Source organism: Nylanderia fulva, unplaced genomic scaffold (assembly GCF_048542155.1).
Source record: "Nylanderia fulva isolate GAGA-0341 unplaced genomic scaffold, ASM4854215v1 Scaffold13, whole genome shotgun sequence".
Taxonomy (NCBI): domain Eukaryota; kingdom Metazoa; phylum Arthropoda; class Insecta; order Hymenoptera; family Formicidae; genus Nylanderia; species Nylanderia fulva.
Genome location: NW_028189518.1, coordinates 1,868,557 through 1,876,095, shown reverse-complemented (window position 1 = coordinate 1,876,095; position 7,539 = coordinate 1,868,557). Strand labels below are relative to the sequence as shown.

General features: G+C 38.6%; 1 protein-coding gene across 1 annotated transcript in view; it reads left to right on the top strand.

The window, feature by feature from the left end:
* The first annotated feature begins 632 nt into the window (after positions 1-632).
* pdm3 (POU-domain protein pdm3) overlaps positions 633-7,539 on the top strand; it is a 134,894-nt gene continuing 127,987 nt past the window's right edge. The window contains exons 1-2 of the mRNA XM_029304625.2: positions 633-681; positions 1,383-1,505. The gene's annotated coding sequence lies outside the window, so the exon portion shown is untranslated. The remainder of the gene's footprint in view (positions 682-1,382; positions 1,506-7,539) is intronic.

Below are 7,539 nucleotides of genomic sequence, written 5' to 3'. Positions count from 1 at the left end.
ATTAATATATCTTATCTTACAATTAATATAAATTTTTCCTTATTTTTGAGTCACTCGCGACCATGCGATATTGATTCTTCTTTAATCCGAAATTAATTTAAAAATTATATCTAAATCGAGGAAAAACTCAAAACGTTATATAAAATATTTTCGAATTTAAAAATAATTAAAAAAATAATTATTGCTCGCGATAAAACGATAATTTGTAACTGCTACTCCTTATCACTTCGATTCTTATTTGAGAGATGTATACTATGAATTGCGCTAAATGTATGCTTCAATGAATTGCAATCATTTACGGATCATTAATACTGAGAGTTAATTAATCGCGCAGTTTGATAATGTGGAATTGTTCGCAAAAAATAAATACGTTTTTCTTTAGTACAGTGATGGAAATAACGCGTTATGTACTGCAAAATTCAGCGCGCGTTTTTCGCGTAAAAAATCTGCTTATGAACGATCTAGTTTACGGTATTTGGAGGTGAAATGTAAGATATAGCGACGCGACCTTGTTTACGTATCACATCTTAACACCTTGACAGTATATCAATGAATAGTGGGGTTTGCCCCACTATAATGAAAAGAGACATCGAAAAGGGAAAGACGAGGATCGACGCGCAGGGCAGAAAGGTATGAGAAGGTTATTAAGTCAAACATCGTTCGTACGTTAAGGAAGGTCTTGTATGTTATCCGTCAAAGCTCTTCTACCTTGAAAAATTTTGAGATTTCGCATTTAGTCCTCTCGCAAAATTAATTCTTGCAGTTCTATTTTAATGTTATGTATCGGTTAATACAGAAAATATTTGACAAAGTTTAAAAAATGTACATACACAAGATATCTGAATACATACATATATGTATATTAGAAACCGATATATAAAATAAAATACTCTTTATTAATTTTGCGACGAAGAGCGTGTTGTTATTTGACTTGTGAAATATAATTGTGACAAATATTAAATGACGGCAAATCGCGATTATTTCATAATAGTTACAATTAACGATTATTATTTCGCGCAAAATCTTAGCCTTACAATTATAACATTATGTCTTTACAAGATAGATAAGATTTAAAACGACTTGATTATTTTAATTTTCCTTGTCAAATCTATAGTAACCATTTAGTGTTTGATATATGTGGATTTTACTCGCCAAATATGGATCGTAACTTTATGCGACTAAAGTTTTCGCAATATAATAAAATGCGTGTCGCGTTATTACAGTTTAGTTTAAAAAATAAAAAATGTTAAATATATATATATTATATTTTTATGTATATTATATTATATTATTCGCGCGACTACGCGCGTCAAATAACACGCTTTGTCGCAAAATTGATAAAGAATATTTATGTATCGTGTATACATATGTACTATAATTAGAACGGAAGTACAAAGTGCAGTGTTGTTACGATCGTGTTTTCATAAGTATTATGTGAGTGTCAAAGGAAGAATAAGAGAGAAAGAAGAGGCTCGAAAAACATCGTACAATGAAACAATCATAAGGTAATTGATCAATCTAATTTATTAATTATTATTTTATTACGTTTATAAAATATATAATATTAGTCAATTTTGTAATCTGTGCGTTTAAAAAACACTTAAAATTTCAAAAAGTTTTTAAGCACCATAATAAGCCGTGTCTTAATTCGCATTAATATAAATTTCATTATCATTATTTATCTTTAATAATGTACCACTATACTAACAAGAATACAAATACATCGAACATGTTTTTATTGTTTAAACCGAACTGTGCTTTAAAACGCAATAGATAATCGAATTTCTAAATTCTATCTCGTTGTTCCTAAATTGTCGGAGTTTTCCAACCATTATATGATCTCGTTATTAAAAATTAAAACTGGCGTGCAGAGTGTAAATAAATTTTGCCGTGAGGGAAAAGAAGGAGATGTGAAAACGGAACTCACGTCTCCGCTCACTGATAACGCGCGTTGCGTTAAAAATATCGAATACACTTTAAATAATGAACAATGCCGCTCGCAAATGCTGCGCGATTTTCATCCCCACGAAGAAAACTCGTTCAGCTCGTATCGTATTGTACGGATGTTTTTCGCGAAGTCGCGGTAATTTCGCGGGACGATTCGCGCGTCGAAAGTTATTCGTTTGATTCGTTACCAACGAAACGAGCGGCGCTCGCCATCGTGCTCGCTGAAATGCAAAACGTTTTCGTATCACTACGCCCGGAGAGTCGAGATACATTTTTTTCAAAGCAAGTCCCGCACCGTATCAGTGAGGGCCGCGTGCGGGAGAGAGAGAGGACGGGGGTGGAGGAGGGTGAGGAGGGAGAAAAACGACGGGAGGAAGTGAGAGACGGAGAGAGAAAGGGAGAGCCCCCATATGAAACCGTTATCTGCACCGATTCAGCAATATTTTTACATTTACCACCACCCCCCTCCCCCCCCCCCTCTTCCTTCCCTCTTGTCCATTACCCCTCTCTACGGCCATACCCCCTTAATCTGAAACCCGCAACCTAACGAATGTACGAGTACAGCGCGGCTTACATCGACTGCACTAGTGTTACCCGTACATGCAAACATACTCCGAACACTTTAGACGCCGTTTGTCATTATTACGAATTTAGTCGCATATAGCACGGTGTTTTTCGCAGTTTGATTTCGGGGTTGGTTTAAAATGGGGTACCCCAAACTCACGGATCAACTGCAGATTTTACGAGCAAAATTTAACGAATATACGCAAACGAATCGACGCGCCTAGATGAGCGCATGGTCGTCGTTTACATTTCGACTAGCGCATTAATTTCATACGCGTAAAAATATTCTCACTGATAAGTCATTCGACGAGAGTAAATATAAAAAAAAAAAAACAAATTTTTCCTCGAATATTTTTCACTACTTTATTCAAATTGATCTACTCGAACATAATTTTGTTTAACGGAATATAGTTAGTATTGTACCGCGCGTCATCTTCTCTCGGGTACTAGGAATTCACGGACAGTTTCTAAATTAATCATATCGTGCGGCATCGATTTATTCATAGACCCAGTTTACGACGCTGGAACTGATTTTCGCGGTACACGTAACGAGCACGGCTGAGTTGTCGAATCGAGGGTTCACGCGCAGTTGAACCGCTGAGTGGTCGTGAGTCACCTTAGAACGCACCAGTGGTGCTTCGTATTAAGGAAGAAAGTTATTTTTCGAACTGGAGCGAACAAAGATATATTTATGTCGAGTGAAACGCGTTTGTGTATATTTTAAAATATCTATGCGAAATCTGATAAATATCTGATTTTATAATCGAAAGTTTAATTTCGAGAGAGCACACGGAATTTCGCGAGAATAATCGAGGGCCTCGAGGCGGGCGCGACCGAATATGTTTAAAATGCAAATTATAATTCTCTCTTCGACATTAGCATTCGTTCATCACAGAGTCTCATTCGTCATCGTTCCGAACTTAGGGTGAGAGCCTCTGCGACACAACGGAGGGAACCCCGCTAGCGCAGCCCTCGTATAATTCCACCCTTACAATTATCCCCGGCATTAAAAACACGATGTTAATTTCTGTGCTCGGGGAACCCCTTCGATTCGATCGATTTGTAATTCCGCGCCTAAGCCTCGCCGTCTTGTTCGATAGGCGTTCTACTACAAACGATGAATTTACAATATTCCACTGCTAGAATCATTATACTCGAATAAATATACATATATCCGCGCGTTTTCCTCAAATACCCATCGAACGTATTTAAATATACGCGATACAATGAACAATTGCTCTTTTATCTACTAGTACACAGTTATAAATAATAGTTAATTAAATTAGCCATCAAACGCACGTTTGATCAATTGTTTAATTTATTTTAAATTAATTTTGTTTTTCTTTAATATATTTTTAATTTATTTTACATATATTTTTACGCGTGTATCGATAGTTCTTTAAACAGTGACAATTGCAGAAATTATTTTGGTAACAACGCCGCATTAAAGGATATAAAATTACGAAAAATTAATACGGGAGCGCGTACGTTGCGCGGCGTATGTCGAGAGAGAGAGAGAGAGAGAGAGAAAAAAAAGAGAATATGTCGCTCGGTATTAGTCGGTACTTTTTTCAATTTTCGGTAGGTCCTCGTGACAGCGTCGGCGGTGTCTCGAGAACATCTCGACTTTGCCTGCCGACCCTTTCTCCTTTTCCTGCCCCTTCAGCCTGGGGGGGTTGCAGATGTCACGGAAAAAAGTTTATGCTCGCGTCTTGACCGTTGTTCACTGTCGTTTTACAAGGGCATCTCCCTTTCGCCCCGTGCGTGCCCAAGTGGTCCGGACGCATAATACAGCATCGTACGCGATGGCGGTTCGGGAGTAAGGGGGTGGTATAATTAGGGGCTTGAAGGGGCGGCTACCAGGGGAGAGGAAGTAGAAGAGGCTGACAGATGTGGGAGCATTGTTTTATAGGGAGACTCCCGCCCCGCTCTCTCTCTCTCTTCCTTCTCGCTCGCCTCTCTGTCTACACCCCATAGCGCGCGTGGCGTGCTGTGATTTAAAATGGGTACCCGCGAATACGTGAATCCGACAGCGAGAGACTGGCGAGACTCGCAGAGCGTGCTCGCTCGACTATGACTGACTGCCGTGTGAAACTTTTCCGTGGCTTCGCCGAACGAGTCGAGCAGCGCGACAACGCGTTCATGATACCCTTTTCGCAATGTGCTTCCTGTACTTGACAGGGAAAGATCGGACAGGTGTTACATTCGCGCACAGCGCAGGTCAGTTTACGCAAGAAGCGCGCGTTTTCTTGCGATAATGTGTATACGTTAAAGATGAGAACAAAATTTAATTCCAAAAAAAAATATATAAACCATTTTTAATTATAAAAGTTTACCGCATATGTGTATTTACTATTCATAACATATCTATGACACACGAATCGAAGGACTCGGAAATAGTTCACAGCATCGTTTCAGCTTCACATATATATAAATCAAGAATAGATACATCGTCGGTCTATTCTGGCAAAATATAATTCAAAATACGTACAGTCCATGACAATTTATTTTACCGATTGATATAGGTAAGAATGAATGTTCAGCACACCAAATCCGTTGATTTTGTGTGTTAATATAAAACAAATCCGCCGTATATGTAGCACTCCATTGGACCGAGTCTTATTCAAGTGGGCGCGCAATAGAAATGGTTGTGTATGAAAAAAAAATGTATTTTATATGTCTGTTTCATTTAATTCTTTTAATATATGTTGACCGTCTAATCGGCCAAGTCTTGAACAGAATATTGATCGATAAATTGCCATTTTTTTTTGTATATAACGTCTCAAGATTTGCACGGTATAAAATCTGCTATCATAATTAAATACACGATTAACAAATTAAAATTTAAAGAATGTTTATATTTTACAATTTTCTACTTTTTTTCTCATTTATTTTCTTTTTCTCGTATCGTTTATTAATCTTGCACTTTTTTACGTATAAAATTATATGATAAAATTATATAATCTTGTATACAAATTTTGCGCTTTAGACAGCTCTTTGCTCTATCGTCAGAGCTCCTCTTTCCATTTGCGCGTGCACAGTGAATCACATCTTTGAATTTTAATTTCGTTTAAAAATCTGAGTAATCACGAGAGAGACTTGCGAACATGTGCAGTCACACCTCTCATTAGGTTTTTGACAGCCCTTCATACGAGGATCAACCTACCCTGTGCATCCACCCGAGTTCCCAAACCATCGGCTACCCCTACTCGCGCTTTTGTTCTTTGTCTCACTGAATGCTAGCAACCCCTCGGCTGTACGGCTTAAATCAGTCGAATGCCGAATATGAGCACGAAATTCACGAGTCGAACGGCAATTAAAATATTCTTTGCCGACGGTCGCGAGCCGGCCGTCGTTTATTCCCTCAACCATCGTATACAATGACACGCTGATATTCTTTTAATTCGCGCTTAAACACTTGTGCGAACAACTTTGATTTTTTTTACGCGCGACAGACTGAGAGTAATTACAAAAACATAAATTTATGTTTCGTAAATGGCACTAGTCTTCAAATTATACATTTTGCGTTCTATTTTAATTAATAATTATTAACAAGTCGCATCAAAGTATATTAATTGATTTTTCAAGTTTTTAATTGCGTTCACTGTGCGTGATTTAAGAAATATCTGCCAGTCTGTCGCTGAGATACAAGATCAACAATAAAATCTCATCGCAGACCCCGATCCAACAACCTATAATTATCCATCAGTCTTTGTGTACAACTATAATACGTAGCGTGCTTCTGATCATAAACAAACCTTTTCACAAGTTTGCATATTTACTCGTATTTTATAATTTACGCCGAGACTATAACTCTTCGGTTGTCAAATATTAACGACTAATGAGAAGAGTGTTAATTCATGAGACAAAAAGCACGGGACAATGAGATATTCTCTCTTCCTTCCGCATCGAAAACTGAAATGGAACGTCAGACAAAGAATAACAACGAAAAAAGAGAAGTGAGAAAAAGATAGCTATAAGAGAAGGAGAGAGAAGCGACTAAGGTGAGTTAATAAAAAGTTAATAAAAAGAGAAGAGACCTTGATCAAGGAAGATGAAGCGTGTAGACAAGATAGAGAGAGAGAGAGAGAGAGAGAATCAATGATAGACGAACAAAGACAGAGGATAGAGAAGGGGATGCCACAGAGAGTGGAGAGCAAGTGCCACGCCGCGAGAAGCGAGTGCGTGGCTTAATTTCCTGCTAAATTACTACTTTAATAGGAAAGATGAACGCCGTTGATGAGGAGGGTTAGCCGGAATATAAATAGGGGGTACGATCCGACTCCTCTCTTCATCTCTCCCCTCTTCTCCTCTTGGCTGTTTCACTCGAAACCCCCGCGGCTTCACGTTGGACCACCTTCTATCCCCCCAACCCCTTAACGGCATCGTCATCGCCCGGTTAACGGCGTGATAGCAGAAGGAGAGCGATGATTCACGAGATGATTGACGAATTTACAATGAGTTCCTTTGTCACGGTTTGGCCAATTTTACGGCGATTTTACGACGTAACTATGTCCGGGCGGATTATTATTTCTATCTGCATAATTAGCGTAAAAAGCGTTTTGTTATATAGTTATGTTAGGTTATTTCTCCGCTACATCATATAAATTTAATCGTGCTCGCGTATATACCTACAGCTCATGTTAACGATCAAGAAGAATTGATTAATCTTAAATAGAAAACGTCGATGAAAAATCAATTCGATAATACTATTTTTCTCGTCAGAGCTCGTGAAATGGTTAATGCCCGCCCGAGTGTCTGTTCAATGAGACGCGTGCAACAAATTCGCATAATAATTATCGATCGGCCGTTAATCCATCCTTTGTTTCTCCCCGCCGGGAGAAAACGAGCCGCCACAAAGCGGATCGCTTTAGTCGTCTTATACATCTCGTGGAAGTTAACAAACATTGTGTTCCTTATCTCTTCTCGGCACAATTAATGCGAGGAACCCTTTGCCCGCTCTCTCTCGCGTCCTCCTCTCTTTCTTCCTTCTTCGTGTCAGCCGTACGTACCGTTCTCACCATTTTC